Source organism: Felis catus, chromosome C1, assembly GCF_018350175.1.
Source record: "Felis catus isolate Fca126 chromosome C1, F.catus_Fca126_mat1.0, whole genome shotgun sequence".
Classification (NCBI taxonomy): Eukaryota; Metazoa; Chordata; class Mammalia; order Carnivora; family Felidae; genus Felis; species Felis catus.
The window spans coordinates 134594172-134617834 of NC_058375.1; the positions used below are offsets into that span (position 1 = coordinate 134594172).

Consider the following 23663-nt stretch of genomic DNA (forward strand, 5'->3'; position numbering starts at 1 on the left):
ATTTTGTTGAAGAGGTGTTAGTTAAATCAACTGAGGCATCACCTTCTCACGGCTCCCTCACCCTTCACCCAGCAATACTAGTAAATACTCAGCTACAATTTGCTTATGAGCAGTGTAAGAAGATTCAATTAAGTAATGGCAGGTTTCTTCTGTTAAACTGGTGACTTTGTAGGAGGTTGAATTATGTCACGTACGAACCAATAGTCATTGTACACTCCTCGAAGCTTCCTTTTCTATTGTTTTTGCATTTGTAACACACACACTTAAGTATAAGAGAGTGAACGAATGAATGAATGAATGAAAATCTTTCCAAATGCAAGGAAACTTTTGCTATTGATGCTTGGAGAAGCAACTACCGGCGCATCTAATTTAATATCTTAGGGTACACTTACTATAATTGTGACAGCTTGGAAAAAGTTTCCTGGCTAGCAAGCTGATTCAAGGAGGAAAAAGAAAGAAAGAAGAAAGAAAGGTAAAATTAAAAAGCTTGCAAGCCTGGCAGGAGCCTAATTAAAGTCCAAGAGAAAAATCTCCAAGAAAAAAAAAATGTTCTGCTTAGGAGGTCTGATATTGGATGATTGTGTGTACAGTATTTCCATTAGTGGGAGTGGGGGATTGGGGGCCCCATGTTGGAGAACAGCCCCTCAAAATGCCCTTTTATTCGGTTTCCCTCTGCACAAGTCTTCATACTTGTTTAAAGCTCCAGAACAATGATATCAAGAGGAATGCCACAGAATTTATTTTCCCAAGATCTTTCTCTTGCTGTCTGCTCACAATTTTGTTGTTGTGATTGTTGCTGTTGTTGAATACAGTAGCAGTGCCTTAACTATGGGTTTTGAGGGGAGGCTGCAGCTCTTATCCCTTGTCATGGTTCTTTCTGCTTCTCAAGAAGAACAATATTTTATGGTTCCCAAGTTCAACTTCTTTTTAAAAGGAGGAATAAAGAAAATAACTAAATAAGCATGCATTTCCATAACAGCTTATTCTGATATACTGGCTTGGAACATGGCGAGCATGAAAGATTAGTATTAACACAATATTAGCACAGTGTTCTTATAGGAAATCGGGGAACTTGCATTGGGGTACCTCTTTCTGATTATGTATATTTAAAGAAGTCATACAAATTTCACGTCATGGTCTCCAGACTTTTAGGTGAGGGTTATGTTATTTGTAAGCATACCTGCACCTATGCTGATATGAGGGTTGTGATATAGATACCCATCATTTAAGCTTCCTTTAGTCCACCTGATTCTAAAGATACAAGGCAAGCCATTCTCCTACCTAAGAGATAGGGGAAGCAGGCCCTTAGAACCCATGTGACGGCATGTCTTTTGGATTTACACAAAGAATAAGACCATCTCTGCACTATCCTGGACTCAACGCCCACTCAACAGAATTTCAGAAACACTGGCATAGTCAGAATGGAACAAGGCAGAGTTGAAGTGGTATCATGCTGTTGTGACTGATGGCTATTGCAAGGATTTTTGCCAACACCTATAAAATGGATTATGTCAAGAACCAACGAGATGGTGCTTAAGAAAGTCCTTAAAAAATGTAAGGTCCTAGACAAATGCTAACAGTGTTTCTTCGGTCGAACTTTGTCTGAGAATGCAATATGGAAACAAGGAAGGAGTTTTGCTTTCACTTGATCTTACGACGGAGGTAGTTTTTCTATCATTGTTTAAGGCAAGAAGAATCAACCTCAGCGACCTTGTTTTGCCTAACTCAAAATAGTACTTATTATTTCTTACTGCGTAAAATGGAAGGACTAACCAACCAGATAGCACGGTGGAGAAATATGTAACAATGCTGGAAGAAACATGCTTACTAAGCTATGTGTTTTTGTCAGAATCTTGCAGTCAGTTTTGGTGTTATAAACTAAACTAAACTCCTTGGTAGTTCATATTTAAATATCCTTAAGCAATGGGAGAATGGCCACATACTTTTTGACAGTGGTAAAACTACACCAGAGTAGGTATTTTTACCCCACTGCATGCCAGTTGAGTTTAAAAAAAAATCTTTCAAAACTATAAAGACTCATATCCAGTCCCAAAGAGGTGATGGGTTTTATCATAGGTCTCACTGCCTCCCGTAAAATCTATACAGTGAGAAGCTCAGGAGACCTGCCTCTGAGTTCTTGGTCTTTTCATGAAAAGAAACCAACCAGGTAAAGGAAATTCATGGGAAACATGTCCGTAGATGCTAGCTCTGGGGCTCTTGGCCATCAGATCTTTGCCCCTCCCTTTGTGCTCTATAATGTACGAGGGTTGACCCCAGCCAGCTACATTGCCCCGGTGCTCTTGAGGGCTGGCCTCCTACTGCTGTAGCCAGTGTAAGCCCTGGCATTAGATAGCAGAGGGGCAGGGAAGGAAAAGGCCAGCTAGTGTGTCAGGTTATCCTCCACCCCTTCTCTCTTGCCCATCCACCTGCCTCAGATAGTTCTTTACCCGAAGGTCCATCTTTTCCGTGGCTTCAGCTTTGACTGGAGAGGCCCACTCTGGTTCCAGCTGCCATCTTGCGGTGGGAATCTTCCTGTCCTTTTCCTATCCAGCCTGGTAGTAGCTTCCTGAAGCAGCTAGTTTCCTGGTTACTTTTCTTTCCTTGTTTGGCTCTCAACTTCCTCATCATATGGCTAACCAGTTCCCTGCATCAAACTAATTCCCTCTGTTTGTGTAAATACTTGAAGTGGTTCCTACTCTTTGGTTAGACACTAGCAAAACACCATGCCAGTCAATGTTACGGTTCATGTACCTATAACATTATTTCCCTTTTCTTTTCCACTAACCCCAATGCTAGTTTGTGAAGGCTTAACATTTTTATTTGGGAGAAATTGGGAGATCTGTTTTCCTTTCATGACAGAGTTAAAAAGTGAATAGACCAAAAGAATTCCACTTTCAACTGGAACGCTTCGCCCTCTGAGGAGGAAATGTTATTTCATGTACGGGCAATTAATGACCACTTGTGCTATTTGAATTACTGTTAATTCTCATTATGTGTTTGAAAGTCACCATTACATATTCTGAGAAAAAAGAACAGAAGGCATTTACTTTTTTAAATAGTTTCTTTTTGGGCTAGACACAAACATTAATATGATAAGAACCTGTAATTGCCATAGTGATCCCCTGTCTGATAACACTCATTGAGGTAACAAAAACACCAGAGATTGTTTGATATTTCAGAATCCAAGTACTGCAGTCATTGATCTGAAATTCTATATTTGAGGTCAGTGCAACTGGGTCACCTGCAGGTTATTTCGTGGGGATTTAACCCACTGACTGCAAGGACTTAATTCCCTGGAAGTGACTTGTGCTGAAAGCGGTATTAGTACTGTGAAAGTGAACTCAAGACAAAAACACAGCTATCGAGTTTTATGATCGGTGATGCAATCTTGTAGCTAAAGTCCTACGGGGGTCTGGACATCTCTAGTATATCTAAATCCTAGGAAATGTCCGAAGCTTACCTCTATTTCTATCTTTTTCATTCCGATAACTCCACACAACCAAAGAATAGAAACAAATAGTCGTTTCTGATTTAATGTCTGCATTTTTCCCAAGTCCCTGGGATAGGGAAAGAGAAGAGAAAAACTTGTTGGCATTTTTTACAGTTATCTCATTTAATCCTCAAAATAACAAAGCAGGAGATATTGGAGAAGTAGAAAGATCATGTGGAAAATAATTTCTAGTTCATAAAGTTACTGTGAGAATTAACTAGGATAACATTTTCCTTACTCTGTATTAGGTACTCAGTAAGTGATTTCAAAGAAATAAATTCTTCAGAAGAGTAAAGCAAGTCATAAAATATTTTTCCAGTTCACATGGCTCAAAAGATTAGATTTAGCATTCAACTCCAGACTCTAAAACATAAATACTTTCCACCATCATACATCGCCTTTGGGGGACTATTTAGAAGAAATCTTACTCGAAGGATAACTAACTAGCCGTTGCCAAAAATCTGTCTATTACATCTTCCTATATAAGACCTATATATTCTACGTAAGACCACAACCAATTTTTTCTTTCTTTTTTAAAACCAAAGTTAGAATTAAGTTTAATGATCAGAAATTTTGATAGTGGAGTTTTAGGTTAGAAGTAAGGTAGAACTTTCCAAGGATGAGCAATGTTTCAGTATTTACTACTCAACATTAAAAGCATCCATGCTTTAATGCTATCCTCTCTGAATACATTTTTAACCCTTTATTATTTTTATGACCAGTTGCTCACCCATTCCCTTTTGACTTTTATTTAGCTCTACGCAGTGTTTATTTTCCTCTTTCATGTGAGTAACTATTTCAAGCTTGAGTTTTATTAGTATTCCTTTTTGCAGTTTTTCCCTTGTATCAAATTATAACATGCAACAAGCCAAGACCACTTCAGGGTGCTTCGCCAGGGATTTCTCTCTGCTTTCTGAGTTAAGACCACTGTTTTCCAGAGAACATGGGTATTAGTTTCCTACTACCATAACATATTATCTCAAACTCAGTGGCCTAAAGTAACAGTGACTTATTATCTTATAGTTCTGTAGGACAGAAGTCTGACACTGTTCTCACTAGGCCAAAAGCAAAGTGTCAACAGGTCTGCATTCTTTTCTGGAAGCTTTAGTGGAGAATCCATCTACTTGCCTCTTCCAACACCTAAAGGCTGCCCACATGCCTTGGCTAGTGGTGTCGGCCTCCACCTTCACAGGCACCAATCGCATTACATCATATCACTCTGACCTCTTCCGTAGCCACATCCCCCTCTGACTCTCTTCTGCCTCCCTCTTTGACCTTTGAGGACCCTCGTGATTACATTGGGCCCACCTGAATAATCCAGACTAACTCCTCCATCTCACGGCCCCTATCTTAATCACATCTGCAAGATCTCTTTTACTGTGTCTGGTAACATATTCACAGGCTCTGGGAATTGAGGTCTGGACATTTTTATGGAGCCATATCTTCACTTACTACATACTTTCCACCCCTCTTAGCTTACGTGAAGATAGCACCATGCTTTCCTTCCATGCGGCAAAGGCTCTTAGTCTATCCATTTCCATCTGCCTTCTCTCAAATCCAAATGGTCGCCAGAGTTGAGATGACAGTGAAACTATTGATTGATTAGTAGATGAGCGGGAAGTAAAGAGAAATTGCCTCATGAATTTACTTACAAGCTGTATTATTTCCTATTTGTGAGGGATAGGCTTAGGGATTTGCCTTCAGCCTGGGTCAAAGATCTTTTATTCAAGGACTATCTGATAATTTCATTTGGGGCACCTTCACCTCAGCTCTTAGGTGCTCTCATTAGAACACGTGAGTTTGCATTTGTTGGTTTGCTGTATTCTGAGTTTCCAAAGTTCCCTTTGTGTACAAAAATAATTACTTTTCCTTCCACCCCTAAGCAAAGCAATGCTCTGTATATTTACATGGAATTCAATCGATGCTAATTACGTAATCAAAATGACCTTATGGTTCTAATATCAATGCGTTTGTCATCTTTTCCAGTTTTCCGAAGCAAATATTTTGTGTGTGTATACATGTATACTACTTATTTTTAATATGTAGTATTTATATATTATTATATATAAAATGTTTATTATATATCATGTTTTTTATGTATATGCCTATGCACACATAGGTATATATGTGTATAACCCTTAGAGATTAGGCAAGTCAGTGATAAACTGAAACAGTAATGATGTTCCATATAAGTCTTCAGTTTAAAAGCTGTTGTCACACATGCACTTAAAGGCAATATATTTTTTAATGCTCAGCTTTTGTAAACACTGATTAAGCAGTAGAACAAATTGTGAGAAATAGTATTCATAAGACTGACTGAACACCATTAAAATGCAAAGTTTTAGTCACCAAAGGTAGAGTATATCCCACGCAAGTCCTAAAATACAACTCATAGTCTTGTGTTTCTGTCAGTCACGTTATCCTCATATAAAAATGATTTAAATTAAAGGCATTGCCCCGTGGCAGAAAGTATCTATTGCATGTTCGAATGTTATTTTTCCCCCTGTGGCCATCATGCCATTTTACCTTCAAGTATGCCTTCAATAAGTAATTGGGAGGGTGGGTGGGGGAAGCCAGTCAAGTATATTTGCAAATATTTTCTTTACTCTTGACTTTATCTTGCCCTTTGGTCAAACTATTTCTGATGCATCATCAACTCCGTGATGACACTCTTTGGGAGAAAAGAAACAAAGCTTGCAAGGCACTTGACTACAAACAGTTGCTAAACATTGAATGCATGATAGTGACAAATTGCCTTAAAACCGTAGGAAGCAAAAAGCAGGCTTTAAAGGGTCACCCTAAAGAAACCAGAGCTATAAAATAATGGAGTATAAAAATATCCTCTACAGCACCATTTCAAGGAAATTTGAAATTAAAATAAAGGTAGATGTTACAAGTACTTCCATTCCACTAACATTTCCACTGCAAGCTAACATTCTCACAGACTTGATGGGGGCTTTAGTTGCGGTTGCTTTTTAATCCTTGTGTGTGTGTGTGTGTGTGTGTGTCTATGTGTGTGTTCTAGCAAACTGGAAGTTTTATGGCTGATGCCTAGCCTGTCTCTTAACTCATTCTAATTATATTCATAATTAAATTGTAAAAAAATAGTTGACTAGAGCCAAATGGCTTGCACAGGTGTCTTTTTGTAGGAATGGTTTAGTGCTAGATAATAAACAACTGGACCTCCATCTACTTAATTTGGCTTAATGAAAAGTCTTTATAAGTAAAACTAGAAGGTGATTCAGAACTCAGATTGGGCCCTGACTCTGAAATTAATTGAGTGGTAAGATATCAGCTCCATTAGGAAATGTGGTGCTTGCCTTTTTGCTTTGCCTTAAAACTTTCCTTTTACTTGCACTCCTTTCTTCCATATCCTTAAGAGGTCACTTGCAAAGCAATAAACTTTTCAAACTGAGCAATCAGCCAGTCGGCCTTCATGAGTCAGCTGCCTGAGCATCCCTGCTCCAACTGGATAGACGTGCTTTTAAAAAATATATAGCAAAAGGCAGAATTTCTCCTCGATATCTTAGTGGGAAACCGTTACCTTGAGCCATTCCTCTAATGGTAGATAGAAGTGACTGGTTTTCATTGCCTGTTATCAGGTTCACTGCATCAGTAGATGTTAATGAAATTGAGAGTTTGTGGCCTTTTATTCTACACTGAGGCTCCTGCCTCATTTCACATTCTTGGGTTGACACCACATTGTGATCACCACTGAGACGTCTTCGGAAAATTTGCCTGCCCACCCACCGCCAACTCTGATTCCGGCCACATCTCCAGGCGGAGAATGTCTGCTCCTAATTGCGCGGCAAGTTTTCTTTTTGTTCTCTCACCCAACACGGCATCGTTCTAGTGATGGAAGCTAAATAATGCGACTGGCTCACCATTTCATTTTGAAGAACAGCCAGGTTCTTTGCAAGATCTTCAAATCCCTACATGATCTAGTCGCCCACAAATTCTTAAGACTTCATTATTCACTCTTCTTGCCTTGCGAGTCTCATTGAAGCCCACCGGTGTCCTGGCTCATCTTTGAACAGCCCCAGTGCATTGAGGGTCTTCGCCCAATTCCTTTACCGCTGGCACATCTGCAGATGGCCACTCATGTTGACTTCTCAGTGAGGTCTACTCCCATCAACTAAGCTCAGATTTTTACCTGCATGACATACCACCACCTTTATTCCAATGCTGACTCCACTATTTACTACCTGTTAGGATTTTGAGCAAGTTCTTGACCTCCACACCTCAATTTCCACATCTATAAAATGGATGTAAAAAATAGTACCTCTCTTGTGAGGATTGTAAGAATTTAATGGAATGCTAACCATAGCAAAGCACTTACTTACAGATTTCCTGGTGTGTGGTATTCAGTGAATGTTAGCTAGTATTATTAAATTAGAGTACAATCAGTCTAGACCACACTCTCAAATGACCTTTCTGTCCATGCCCACATCTTTCCATGCCTCCAGGAAAGCTGTCTTAAGTGACACATATGACCATCTTGATTGTGCTTTAGTATTTGTTTCCAGACTTCCTGACCGTACCAAACATGTTGAAGATAATATTACAAGATACTCTCTTTCTTCACAATCCAGGGACTTCCACTTTCTTTATCTCATGGCACTTTTCATTTGTTCCACCAACCATTTCTAGGCCCAACCTCACTTGATTCATCCAAAGTCTGTCACTTGGTTATGGGACACACAGCCTAATCATAACCCAGAGACCAGCCTGTTTCTCCAACTTGACAGTGCCTTGTTTCTATTAAATATTAGTGTTAGTAATCTGTGACACTCACAGTGGCACCAGAAGAGACAGCTACAAAGTAAAGTCATCTCCCAGGTGGAAAATTAGCTGTCTGGTAGTGTACCCTATGTTTCAGCCTATGAAGATGATACACCCATTGGTAGGTGAGGAGTTTAGGGTGTGGCAGAGGAATCTATACACCAGCTTGTGCAAATATTTCTAACATTGTAGATCTTTCTCACAATCAAAAACATTTAAAAAGTTATCAACTAAATCATATCAAGCAAGAAGTCATCCCTCCCCCTACGCATGGGCACACACATGTCGTCCAGACCTGAAATATTTTATTTTTATTTTTCAGCTCTCACACTTTATGATATTCTAGATTTTAAAATGAAAAACTTTTATAACTATTGTTATTATTATCATTTTATTGTTACAACTATCTTAAGAGAAGTTCCATATTGACCTCCTGTGAGGTATTTTCAAAACCTGCTATGGAATGAGACCTGATGCCTACCCTGTTTTCTCTTAACTGAATCGCACACATGTTACACGCTCTTATTTGCTCAAGCCCCTGAACTTTAGTCCTCTACCTCTCTATCCATAAAACAATTGTTTGCAAATAACACTCAGGATAATCGTGGGCTCCCTGAGATGTGGCCTTTTTTCACCTGGTTCGCTCCATATTGTTGTGGAGTGTTCAACTGTAGACATGATGGCTGCTGGAGTACTGTAACTGCCTGGCGAAGTTCTGCTCAGGTTGGAACTGCAGAATCACCACACTGAGAACTGCCGCATGGTTTGGAGAATGGAATTTTCCCCTAGTGAATGACTTCTGTATTTTCTACCTACACTTTGGGAAACAGACACATGGAGAGTGGGTATGCTTTTATAGAAAACAAATAGCTGTGCTGGGTTTAAAAGCAAAAGTAATATGCTTGGAAGAAAAGGCAAAAATATGTTTTTAAAAGTCTCCATGAACTATAGAGGCATCTGGGTGGCTCAGTCCTTTAAGCGTCCGACTTTGGCTCAGGTCATGATCTCACAGCTCGTGGGTTCGAGCCCTGCACTGAGCTCTGTGATGACTCCTCAGAGCCTGGAGCCTGTTTCAGATTCTGTGTCTCCCTCTTTTTCTGTCCCTCCCCTGCTGGCTTGCTCTCTCTCTCTCTCTCTCTCTCAAAAATAAGTAAAAACATTAATTTTTTTTAAATCCATGAACTATAAATAAAATTCTATCAGATAATCATGAGAGTTTCTTCCTCTTGTTGACTTTTAGTTTTCCATTTAAATGTGCAGCCCCCCGTCGCCATTTTATTTCATGCAACATCTTTATTTTTCATAAAATTGGAAATTCTAAAAGGTCAAATGCCTAACACCCTGAGTCCATGATTATTGTTTAACCAGTCAGCTCTTGGCCCCTTTCTCTTTTCTTCTCACTTTGAGTGTTCAGCTGGTGAAAAGTGGACTCTCTGGGATCTCAAATCCATTCCTCTGCCAAGTAAGGGGTGAGCAGACCTAATTATTGCCATCTGTCCTGCTGGTGGAGGGTTGATACTGTCTTACCAACAGACAAAATCAATGGTTCGGGGAACTCTTCCTGCAAGTCCATATCTAAGCACAATGTAAGACAGTTCTTTGACACCTTTTGTGTATTATCCTCTGAATATCTACTTGGCACCTAAGAAGGAACTATTACCTCATTCAGACTTTTCTTTTGGAAATTTCTATTTCTTTGTGCTCCGTTTTAAAAATGTTTTAGGGGAAAAAACGGATGATCCTGAGCAAATACTGGACACAGAAACACCTCAAAACCCTATCTGTTATGCTTGAATTTGTAATGTTCAGTGCTTCTGAGAGCTGGATTGCTGAACGAATATGGAGCTGTGTTAGCTGAGCAGAAGATTCAAAGTCCTCCACAAAGGGGAAAGACAGAACAGCTAGAGCTTAACTAGAAAACACATTGGTCAATGTCAGAATCCAAATAGCATCTGAGAAAGATGCTGATAGTCCCTTAGTGTTTGAGAAGACCTAAAACATAAGCTGCAACCTCTATTCAGTGTTCACCTCCCTTTCTCTGTTCTTGCAATAATTCTCACAAAGTAATGTTTCCAGATCCTTCATCACTAAGATTATGTTCCTCCAAGCATGCCCCTGTAAAGTTTGAAAATTTTCTTAGTCAGCTTAGGCTGCCATAACAAAATACCACAGACCGAGTAGCTTAAACAACAGAAACGTATTTCTCACGGTAACGGAGGCTGGAAGTCTAAGCTCAGGGAGCCAGCATCCCGTTCTGTGAAAGCCCTCTTTGTGGCTTGCAGAGAGCTGTCTTCTCACTGTGTCCTCACATGGTGGACAGAGAGAGCAAGCTCTGGTCTCTTCTGTCTCTTCCTCTTCTTATAAAGATACTAATTCCATCATAGAGCCCCACCTTCGTGACCTCATCTAAACCTAATTACCTCCCAAAGGCCCTACCTCCAAATACCATCACATTGGGAGTTAGGGCTTCCATATATGAATTTCAGGGGGACAAACACATTCAGCCCATCACATAAATCAGACTTCAGTGGAATATTTTAAGCATACAACTTTATCAGCACAGGACGAACTTCCCGCCCTTATGCTGGCAATACTTTTCTATTACTGCAACACAAAATTTAATTAGCTCTTTATTCATGTTATTTAATTATATTATTGGGATCTGAAATTAAATTTGAAGTCCCAGGTGTCACTTTTACCCATTTCTCTGTCATATTAAGTGTGGGCATTTTTAAACTTGCATGCAGAAACCTGCATGCAGCCCTGTACCACTGTTCTCTTCTCCTCGTGACTGTGGCAGGAGTGTTTAGCCTTAAGTTTTAGCTTTTGAATCTTCACTTACCTCACCTGAGCCACCTAACAACTGGAACTGGGACCCACCCAAGTGTTTAGCTACAAATGCTTCAGTCTTACCATTATGACATTTGCAGATCTGACCAGTCTATGCACATCCAAGTTCACGAGTACATGTCAGGACTTTGTAGCACAGTCTGGAAGGCCATTTGGAAAAATGGGGCAATTCGAGAAAATTCACACCATTTTGGGAAGGACTGCAAACACCGTGAGGATGGGAAGAATTGTAGAGAGGGGCATTCCAAATTTACAAAGTGGAATTCTTTAGACTTTTGGACAACTTTTAGAATTAATTTGAATCACAAAAATGGTAAACTCCTAAAGTCATGTTGATATATAGATAAACCATCATTGTTTATTGGAAGAAGGATTTTTCTCCCAACCATATGGTTTAAAGCAAAAGCAACAAAAATTTTTATGATTTTCTGTATCCATGGCAACATTACAGGTACTCAATTCTTGTGCCTGGGTCACTGGGAAAATTAAAAAAAAATTAATATTTATTTATATTTGAGACATAGAAACAGACAGAGTGTGAACAAGAGAGGGGCAGAGAGAGAGAGGGAGACACAGAAACCGAAGCAAGCTCCAGGCTCTGAGCTGTCAATGCAGAGCCTGACGCAGAGCTTGAACCCACAAACCGTGAGATCGTGTCCGGAGCCGAAGTCAGGCACTTAACCGACTGAGCCACCCAGGAGCCCCAAAAGACTTTAAATATAAAATTAAACACCATTTCAATTCAAACACACCTAACAAATGGAGGGGAAAAAATGCTTAACGTGTGTGAAGGAACAAGGCACTATGTCCTTACTACCTTTTCTAGCAAGTGAATTAAGAAATAATATCATAAAATTTTTCATAACTTTCTTTTTTTTTCATTTTTGATGGTTACCCTGATTTTTTTTTAATCGGACAGAAAGAGACAGAGCATGAGCAGGGAAGGGGCAGAGAGAGAGGGAGACACAGAATCGGAAGCAGGCTCCAGGCTCTGAGACATCAGCACAGAGCCCAATGCGGGGCTCGAACTCACAGACTGAGATCATGACCTGAGCTGAAGTTGGACGCTTAACCGACTGAGCCACCCAGGCGCCCCAAAATTTTTCATAACTTTCATCTTAGGTGTTATTTAATTGAAAGGTAGGGCCACAAGAAAACATTGCTCTGCCTCTCATGTCATGTGCTGGAAATGTGTTTTCATGGACTCTATAATCTAAATTCATTATTTCAACCCATTGTGTTCATAATGGAAAAAGCCCAACTATAGTTAAAAATTGATACTGTGTCTACTCACACTCAATGATATTCTTCTTCTTAAAAAAATGTTGAAGGGGAGCCTGGGTGGCTGAGTGTCCAGCTTCGACTCAGGTCATGACCTCACAGTTCCTGAGTTCGGGTTCTCGAGTTTGAGCCCCACGTTGGGCTCTGTGCTGACAACACGGAGCCTGGAGCCTGCTTTGGATTCTGTGTCTCCCTCTCTCTCTGCCTGTTCCTTTCTCGCGTGTTCTCTCTCTCTCAAAAAATAAGCAAACATTAAAAAACTGTTTAACATCTTTGTTGAAACAGAGAAAACATACAAAGGTACACAGATCATGGCAGTATCATTAATTGGGAAATTCTTTTTATAAAAGTGATTTTCCAGGTTTGCATGTTTGTAAGTCTTTTCTCTGATGCTTAATTGTGAATTAGCTCCGTTGAATTTTTAAATATGAAACTGAATAAAGCTGTCTTATATCTAGGTACAGAAGAATACAGTATTGTTTTCCATCCTTTAGTCTGACCTAAGTATCTCTGGTGTAGGAGCCACGTCTTACTCATCTCTGTAGCACCAGCACCACGTGAATATAAAAACATAAGGTGCTTCGTGTGGTTGTTTCGTACAATTCTGCCTTTAACAACCCATAGTAATTAGTAGCAGTTTACTGCTAAAGGGGGCTGGAAGGATTGTTGGTGAGTAGGTGAATAAGACAGGTGGAAACTGCTTAATTTCACCCATTTTGCTGGTGGTAAATTTAAGAATTAACTGCTTCCAATTCTTGAAATATTCTTATCTGTCTTTTAAGCTGTTGTGCAGCTACCTTCAGAAAAATATGCCGACTCTAGTCTGCATATTTTCTATATGTCAAAGTACTATTACTATATAATTTACAGAGAATTCATCTTGGTGGTTAAAAAGTTTGTGAGACAAGAAGGGGAAAATTAGATGAGCAATAAAGTATCTTGATAAGGCTAGTGAACTTTTGCGGTCTTCAAAGGGTTACCTGAACTCCTGCTCACACAACTTGCCAGACTTAAATGCAGAGCAATGGTGGAGAGAACAGTGAAACTGTACTATAAAAATAAATTACTGTCATGAATATTAAGCAACAAGAATATAATAAACATGACTGTTTGCATGATTCTGATTTATTGGTACTGATATGCGTATAAATTATGACACTAAGTGTTTATTCTAGTTGTTTTAGAATATGGGCCAAACAAAGCTGGGTGGACACTTCCCGCAGACCTTTCCATCTGCCGCCAAATTCCTAATTCTCTGCTCCTGTTGCTGTGTTTCTTATGTCGGTGGCATCAGGACCATGTGTGAGCAGCCATTCCCTTTAGTTTACTTTGCAGACTGAAGTAAATTGCCTTTCCAGGATCTGGTATTACAACTGCCATCATGAAGTTTCCGTTCTCTCGCAGTGGAACAACTCCAGCTGCAAAGCGTCCTGAAGACCGTTCCTACTTGCTCTGTTAAACAGTGCTCACATTTGACACGAGAGGGTTCATTACTATATTTATAAATCTTTTGGCACCAGATTTGGGATTTCCCAATGCTAAGCAGCACTGCATTTTGCATACTTGCTTAGCAGTGGGTGTTCTGGATCACCAGTGCAGAGACAGTGGGACAGGGGGAGGGAGGGAGAGAGAGAGAGAGAGAGACTGCATATCCCTGTAAAATCTGGAGGTACCTCAACTGCCATCAGATAACTACACAAGAAGCACAATGTTGGTCTTGCTGCTATTCACAAGTAGAAGTTATTAAGATTTGCCATCAGTTTTAATTGGCACCATTTGGAACCAGATATTTGTTAAACAGATGGCCAGAAAAAGGTATCGCACAAGAAAATAGCATTCTCTTGCCTCAGGTTTTTAGCTTTTACGCTACACCTCATCAAAGTTTACTTCCAAGATTAATTATTTTAGAGTCTTCTTTTCTCTAACATTGGGACAACCTACAAGAAGGATAGACATTTAATAACCTTAACAAAAGACTCAATGTCCACGCAGTGAACTATGCTGTATGGGTATAAGTTGACGATCCCAAGAAGGAACTACTAATATAAAAACACCTGGCTATAGATGAAAGGCCTGTTAAAGTTCGTGGTGAGGCAAGAATTGTTGGCTACTTAGAATTGGAACCCCCACAACATTCTTGGGGGACATTTTAGCTCGTTATATATCAAAAGGCTTAAAAATGTGCACACCTTTGTATTGGCTATCACACATCTAGAAATTTACCTTAGGGAATTTCCACAGATATGCACAAGAATGTGTACCAACTTGCTTTCCAAAATCTTATTTATAATAGTTAAAGATGTAAAACTAACATATGTCTAAACTTAGGGAAGGTTAAATTATAGCACATTTATGTAATGAAATATTATACAGTTTTAAATTGTGTTGTAAGAAACATTACTTCTCCAAGTAAAATGCCAATGAATATTAAAATAGAACATAAGTGTGTATATTGTGGACCTATTTTTAAATATGTATGTAAATATTTATAAGGAGACAAAAGACTAAAAGTATTTCAAAATATTAACAGACATTATCTCTGAATGCTTACACAGCCTTTGGGTTTTGTACTCTTTTGCTTTACTTGTCTTTAAGTTTCTGTACCAAGGGTAAGTGCATTTGTAATGATAAAAAAGAAAAACAGAACAAAACAAACGTGTAAGAAAAGGGTGAGCTGACAGTATTATAAGAGATCTCAGAATCAGTTACCCTAGGGGATCTCAAATGTGGTTTCAACCCAAATCACCTTCATGGAAATAGATTCCCAGACCCACTCATAGATTTTAATTCGGTGTGCTTGGGATGGAGTTCAGAAATCTTTATGAAAACACAATCCTCGGGTGATTCTGATGTGTGGCGGATTTGAGAACCACCGAATTCAGTCCTTTCTCCTCCACAAAAGCCAAATAAGGGGAGAGTAAGCACTTCCTTCTCATAGGATGCTGACATTAGAGTATTTTACCCCAAGCCAAGAAGTGCATTCCTTGAGGCGGATACTGAAGAGGGAAGAGGTAAACTGCCTGGAGAGGAGTATGCAACCGTGAGTGAGCTAGTGACACAGTAAGTGGTGAAGACAGTCAGTGCCCTACGGAAGGGAAAGCTATAAGCGTGGCGGTCGGAATGACTTCTCTAAAGAGTCGTTCAGTGTATGTGGAGTTTGAAGAGCCAGACTGAGATAGAAAATTAGCAACAGTTCTAACACTTAGATCAGGGTGCTCTTTTGAGGCGAGTGAGGAATCTGAGTGGAATACAGAAAGCATTTTGAGATCACAGTAGAAAATATAGGAGGGACATCCAGTTAAGCCAGCATTGTAAATCCCACGAAGGCTGCAGCCTGCCACTGTCCTACTTCATCCTGCATCCTGCTTCACACAGTACCTTTGTCAGAGACAGTACTCAGTAAATAGTTGGCCAATAAATTAACTAATTGCAGAGAATTCAATACTACGGACGTTTTAAATTTTAATCTACAGCAATGAAAACCCCTTTAAGCATTTTTTAGGAAAGCAGTGAAAAAACAGAAAATTATGTTTTAGAGACATTTTTTTTTGGTGATTATTGGCAGGACGCATTGAAGAGAAAGGATTGGCGGCAGAAAACCCTGTTGTCGTATCCTGGTATTACACTCAGCTACCAATCAAGTATGACCTTAGGCAAGTGTCCTAACCACTTGGGGAACCAGTTTTCTCTCTCTGTAAAGTGATTAAATGATACTGTATCAAAATTCTGAAATTAACATCTATGGGTATGCACAAGGCTTATGACCCACTGCCCAAAGGTTGGTCAAATTTGTGTGTATTTTTATCTGTGTATTTTCTGGAGCAAGATTCTCAGAAGATTTTCAGAAAATCCCCTAACAAGTCATAGAATAAGTGCTGCTCCAAGTACGGTCTGCAGGCTAGTGGCAGCAGACTCACCTGGGATCTTATTAAACATAAACATTCTGAAGCCCCATTCCTGACTTTCAGAATAACAGCCTCTAGGGATGGAGCCCAGGAATGCGTTTTTATAAGCCCTCCAATTTATTCATTTGTATGCACAAGTCTAAGAAGCATCTAGTAGCTGGATGAGTTCTAAGTTGCTCACTGACTTAAGAATCTTTGACTATTTGTTTTAAAAGAGGTGGGGTGAGGAGAAGAAAGCATATATAAGAAAGATTACCAAAAGTAAAGAAATAAGTCACAAAGATTTAATGACAGCTTCGATAAACAGTCATGGTCAGGTATGGAAACCAATTTGTCAATAAATTTCATATAAAAAAATGCATCTCAACTTTTTATTCAATAAAGATTTATACAGTTAAAAAAAAAACAGTCATGGTCAGGTTTTGACCTAAATAACCAACAGGGTAGAAATGTATTTGACAGAAATAGAGACGTTGTGATGATGAGCTGCTTTGTGTACAGTAGAAGGCTAGGCCAAACACAACTCATCAATGAACTGATTTTTCATCCTGGTATTGTTCTTGTAGACATAGGATAAAGGCGGTTCAAGACACCTTTGTGCTTCGAGAAATTATTCCAGAATCACTCAAATGAATACGGCTACGGAAACACTGAATAGCTGATCAGAAGTTAAGAGTGATGAGAAAGGAAATTTTGGCAAAATCGAAGATACCATGATATATATCGATTGTGTGTGTGTGTGTGTGTGTGTGTGTGTGTGTGTGTGTAGGAAAAAGAAGTAAAGCCTAAAATTGAGATTCCTGCATGTGAAAAGAGTAATAAAATTTGATGAATATGTATAACACCAAATTCCTATTCATAGATGAGATTGTTTTAAATTTTCAACAGAGCATTGAGAAATGACCTAAAATTGTTAATTGGACCAGCAAAATTGAACCTTGGCTAAATTTGACATAAGCTTTCTAGTTCTACATGCCAAAAGGTATCTTTAAAGTAAATGAAACCAACTCTTGATTCAAGAAAGAGAAAAGATATGCAGATTGAAAAGAACTTGTAACTCTGAGTCTACACTATCATTAAGTGTACTTAGATTTGTACCATATAATTATTATGATTGTAGCAATTAATCAATCAACTGATTAACATGTAGGGTCAGCAGGATCCAGTGATCTTATCTTGAAGCTTGAATTAATTAATTATACTTTCTTCAACATTATTATTTTCTATTTGTGTACCCAGTTTGTGTAACTTCCTCCTATTGACAAAATGTGGTTTAGTCTGTCTACTTATCACAGCAGGTATGGGCACTCACTGAGGTACTTTTGATGATATAAAGTCAGAATTATAAGGAAACTGAAATATTTTCAGTACGTCCTCAAGTAATCGCTTTGTTATTTTTCCTCGTCAAATGTTTTATATAAATTATACAAATTAGTAAGATTATTTTGGATGATTTTTAACATAAGACCAAAGGGCTTTTGTCTGTCAGAGCAAGTCAAATTCAACTCCACTACTGAATATCAGATAATAATTATATTATTCAGACAATTCAGCTTACCTTGCCAGAAATACCCAAGCCCTCACCTTGCAAATGCATTTTGTAAAAATATTTTTAGACATATTTTCAAATACATTATCTATTTTGCCAATTTTTTTGTGAAATGCTTAAAGCTGTTACTATTCCCATTTGTTATATTGGGAAACAAACTAAAACACGTTTGAAGTGGCTTGTCCGGCTTGCTAAGAAAAGTACTGGAATAGAACGACGTTTTCACCAAATGTGTATGAAATGACTTCTTGAGCAGGCACCATACTAAAAGTTAGAGATAGTAGGATGAACAGGACATGGTGCCATTTTCCTGGTAGTCACGTCCAGCAGGTGAAACAGGCATGTGGGGAGGCATTTGCAAATGTAACACCATAACACAGATACAAAAGGCTGTGAGAGCGTGGAGATATTCTCTGATATTCTCTACCGCTACTTAAGGGGTTACAAGATAACAACCTTGATGGAGTTGCTCCAAATGAAAGGAGGTGGAATGCTGAAGCAATCAATATATTGTGATAGGAGACCTGTTGCATATGTTAAAGCTGGCTTCTTTTTTTTTTTTTTTTTTCTAGAAGCCACTTATTAGCAGGGTCTATCTCAGTTGGAGGCTCTGCCTTTTTGCTTACAGACTGTCTGACGCCTTTATAAAGTGGGCCACTGCATTGTTGATTACTGTTCACCAGGGTGGTCCGTGGAGCCGCCGTTTTCTGCCATCCCACAGTGAGACAGCATCTTCTGAAGTTCTGGTCTCATATGTCCTTAGAGAATGGTTTGTGTTTCCTAGGAAGCTTAAGTCTGGATGATTTACATGTAACATTTTAAACTCCTGTTGTGTAATGCCTGGACGAAGATTTATATGTGCTGAAAAGAGTTTTTCAGGTCTGTGTATGGCATTAAGTTAGGTATTATATCGTCTACTGTCACTTATCCACATGGATGGAGAAGCAGTGTTCATGTGATACACAGTAACGAGGATCTGAAAATCCCCCATTCTACCACAGCATAACGCCGCCGTGCACAAAGGTTCTCTGGCTACTTGGCTACATTCTCATAATCAAATGATTGAGTGCGTTGTCAACCCAAATTAGATGTGTTTAACTTTGACTCGCAAAGAAAAAAGAGAGAGGCGATTGAAATAAGATGTGAAATGGTCATTTTCCTTTTGCCCGATTTGAGTTCGTTTCCTCCCTTTTACTCTTTTGCCTTTTTCCAAGTGAAACAGCACATTTCCCGGATGTGAGATTTTGTCAAGTGATCACACAAAAAAATTCCAAAAACAGTCTCCATGTGCTGATGAAAAATGAACATTAAAACCTACTCTTATAAGTATTAAAAGAAAAATGAGATGCAAAAATCCATAGAAATGTGACTGTCAAGCTACACTGACTCAGAGCAGAAAAGTCCGAATGTGATATTGCTAATATACTACATGTGGTGGATGTGTGGGTGAGGCTATGAGTGTGTGTGAGATGTATCATTGCCATAGTGTAAAAGAGTTGAATTGGCTTCCACTTGACTAGATGAGAGCTCTTAGTTCTTATTTTGAAAGCAATCAATTGAGCATGGTTAATTAGGATATCACCAAGTAGTTAAGAAAAAAAAAAAGCAAAGCACTTATTAGAAAGTATATTTTGAATCAGCTCACATTAAAGTACTGATCAAATGATTATGGAAAGGATTCACTAAAACTGTGGTTGTGAGGTGCTTTCTGCACAAACACATTTTTCTTCAATTACAACAAATTATTATAGTTATTTTATGTGGTGCTACAGTGCTGCCTTTATGGGAATCATTGAGTTATAAACAAAGAATACATTCCAGTACTCCAAGCAATAATTGTAAGAGGATGAGCCAAAAAGATCTCATTTGGGGAAAAAAATTATCTTTAATTCTGCTCTTATTCTGTCCATCAGAGCTCTTTCCACTCAATTTAAAAATATACAGCATTTTTCATGTGATGTTCAATTACAGTAAAAATTCAAAATAACTAGCAATATTAACTAGCCATCTCAGGTTTATATTGTACCATTTTATTCAAGGTATGCCTTTCACTCGAGTGTCTCAGTGTCCCAAATAAATTAACTTTTCTCATTAATAGGGAAAATGAGAATGGATTCCATATTTTCACACACATGCCCTTTTCATTATATTCTGATGGTGTATAACACTCTTTTCAAAATAGTTCCAGAAATCTAGCAGCCCAAGAGGGCTGAGTATTAATCCTCAGAATATCAATCCACTCTGAGGACTGATACTCCACCACCCAGACTGTTCCCCACATACACTAATAGGCTCAGTGGGAGTCTTCTTAACCTTGGGCAAGGTTGAACATTTACATGATTTGAGGCTTACAAACAAAATACAAAGGCAAAATCCATATTCTACCCTAATGTTTTGGGTATTGTTACTTGAGTAACAATGACTTCTTGTTACTCAGTTTCTATCTCTGAGCTGCAGCCCTCTCTCATGCATTAATTATTTGTGAGCAGAGCATCCTATTGTGTGCTTGAATACAGGAAAACACAACTGTTAAAATTTTACAGTATTGTCCTCCTTGCTCAAGTGCAGTGTTGGGCAATTTCTAAGTGTTAGTAACCCACTGAGGGTAACTCAGACTTCAACATATTTTTATCTGCCTGCAAAAGACTAAGAGTTTGAAGAGAAATCTCCTGGGTGCGTTTATGTCAAGGGTAAGAACCATTTGTTCTTCTTCTCATGTCTGAATCTAAGAGAGTAGTACTGGATTGTTCACATCCACATGGTGACATGGGCATGAGGAGTCTGCTTACTCACATCAACCAGTCTTTGGGATAGTTTTTCCTTTCCCCCTTTGTTATAAAAATACTTCAAACCCCCTGCAAATAAGTGAGAATCTAGGTAAGAATCTGGATAGTCAAAAATAGTAGCTTTACATCTTCACGTGAAAATAATTGCCTTGTATCCAACATTATAGCAGAGGTTCCCACCGTGAGCTGTAATCAAATACAACATTTTCTACAATTTCCACCCCAATCACGGTTTTCCAAAGAAAAACCTTTGCATGTAAAATGTGTTGCTAGCACGTTTCTCTACCTTTATTTCTAATCTGTATTTTTACTCTTTTTTGCCATTATGTGAGTGAATAGTAGGGCAATCTTTGCAATTCAATTATGTAAGAGAAGGCCATGTCTGTACGAACATTAGGAGACACAGAAAAGACACCAACCCAGCTCACTGGAGTCACTGAATATCAACCCCACAGTGCAAATCACACGTTTGGTCCCACACCAAGTGACTTATAAGCAAGTCAAGGGATTTCTCTGACCTTACCTTACACCTCTAGTCAGTGTACTCACTGTGCTTTGGTGTAGTCAAGGCAAGAAAGTGCAAAGTGTTTCCTGATAAATGCTGCAATTTCTTTTTCAAATATTATATAAAAGCAAAACCTTTCTTGAATAACAAGCTTAGTTCTCTTCTGTTTCATTCATTCTCCTCCTCCTCCTCCTCCTCCTCCTCCTCCCCCTCCTCCTCCTCCCCCCTCCTTCTCCTCCTTCTTCTTCCTCTTCTTCTTCATCATCATCTGTGTAACCAGTTAAGTAACCAGCATGTGGTTCTGTACTCTAATTGGTATTTGTTGAAGAAGCAAGAGGCTAAAATTCAGATATCTTGTTCATTTCAAAACAGTTGTCAAATTCTCCTTTGGACTGGAAAAGAAAACTTTGAAGAAATTGACATCTCAGTCACTGGTTAGGAAGTAAATACGGAAGTGCAAAATGGCATTTTTAAACAAAACTGCTTTCCTGACCATGACTGAATTTTCACATTGTCAGCACTTCCATTATAAACATTTTTTTTTTAGTTGAGAGTTTATAACGCAAATGTAAAGATTTGCTATGGGCTAAATCTCAACCCAAGAGCAAATGTTTATACCAATTTTGAAAACAATCAGCTTGCCCATTTGTAGTTATGCATGTGTTCATCATCTGTTATTGCTTGTCCAATGCTCTCCAACTTCTGGGAGAAAAAGCAGACATCTGGAGAGAAGAAACAATGTTTGCTCTCCAGCAGATGTAGTCTGTTTTCCACAGTCATTGAATAAGGAAGGTATCGAATAAACATGTGCCCTTTAATATAAGGAAATGAAAATGACAAAATTCTGCATGCATACCAATACTGTTGAAATACAAAATTGGGCAGCCTAAGAATTGGTCACTTTGGGTCACTAGAACTCAGGGTTATACCCATTTTACAGATGGAAGGAACAGGGAAACTACCATGAATCATAGCAGTGAAATGCCCTCTCCTATAAAGCACATCATACTTCAGGGATTGTCAGAATAAATCAACAATAATCCTTTCGTCAAAACTATTTTTTTTACTAAGATTAATAAATATTTTCCAAGATAGTAAATTATTGCTTAACTTCCAGTTTCACAATTTGGGCTTTTTTCCTCTCTTTTTAAATTCATTCAGTAACCTAAATATTCAATTAGTACCTTGTGGCGGGGGGGGGGGGGGGGGGGGAGGTCAGAAACTAATTTATACCTGGAGGACCACTGAAAATGATATGATAAAATTTTAGTGGGTCCTTTTTGTCACCTACATTGGATGGCACTATGGTTCACAGAGGGCAGGTATGGTTTACCAAGAACAGAGCAGGTTCATAGGTGATTTAAGTTCTAGTTTAGACACAGATTAGCTTCAGCACATCAAATAAATCATTTGTCCTCTCAGATTTCATATGTGAGGTTATTGAACAAAGTAATCTCTAACCACCTCTTCCTGCTTTCAAGTTCTACAGTTTTGTGGTGCTGTAGTTTACAGTACCCTCCTCCGATGTGTGCAGTTCCATGGTGAATTAATTCAAGGTTTTTGTCTGACTTTCCCATAGTCTTGTATACTGTACTTAATAAGCATTGTCTAGGTCAAAAGCATAGCCAAAAGAAGGAAACGGGAAAGCACCTTTGCCTTGTTTCAAAGAAGGTTAAAATTTTAGGTACCTAGGTGGCTCAGTCGGTTAAGCGTTCAACTTCAGTTCAGATCATGTTCTCATGATTCTTGAGTTTGAGGCCTGCATCATACTCTGTGCTGACATCTCAGAGCCTGGAGCCTGCTTTAGATTCTGTGCCTCTCTCTCTCTCTGTTCCTCCCCTACTCATGCTCTGTCTCTCTCTCTCTCTCTCTCTCTCTCTTTCTCTCTCTCTCTCAAAAATAAATTAAAAAAATTTTTTTAATTAAAAAAAAGGTTAAAATTAAAGATCTTTTTATGTAGCAAATCCTGATTGCCAATGCAATTGATTTGATGTTATGAGGATTTCTATAGTACTGGGAACAAAATTAAATTCTTGCCTTAATTTGTCGTATCTATATGCTAGAGTTGATGTACCCTCCTATAACGTAAGTTTTGAAATCTAGTTAGTTATTATTTTATGACAAAAACCCTTAAAATTATTATCTTCAGGAGAGCCTGGGTGGCTGGCTCAGTCTGTTAAGCATCTGACTTCAGCCCGGGTCATGATCTCACAGTTTGTGAGTTTGAGCCCCGTGTCAGGCCCTATGCTGGCAGCTCAGAGCCTAGACCCTGCTTTGGATTCTGTGTCTCCCCCTCTCTCTGCCCCTCCACCACTCATGCTGTCTCTCTCTCTCTCTCTCTCAAGAATAAATAAACATTTAAAAAGTTAAAACAAATATTATCTTCAAAATTAACTCCGGAAGTATGACTACATAGTACTTATCTCAGGGCTCATTTTCATCTAAATCAGCACATTCCCATATGTTGTCCATATGAAATGTAGAGATACATTTCCATGGTGGCCTGGAGGAGCCT

The 23663-nt window shown here is 38.8% G+C and overlaps 1 protein-coding gene across 8 annotated transcripts in view; it reads left to right on the top strand.

Moving 5' to 3' along the window:
- Positions 1-23663, top strand: part of ARHGAP15 (Rho GTPase activating protein 15) — a 615977-nt gene that overhangs the window by 482864 nt on the left and 109450 nt on the right. The gene's annotated exons all lie outside the window — the stretch shown is intronic.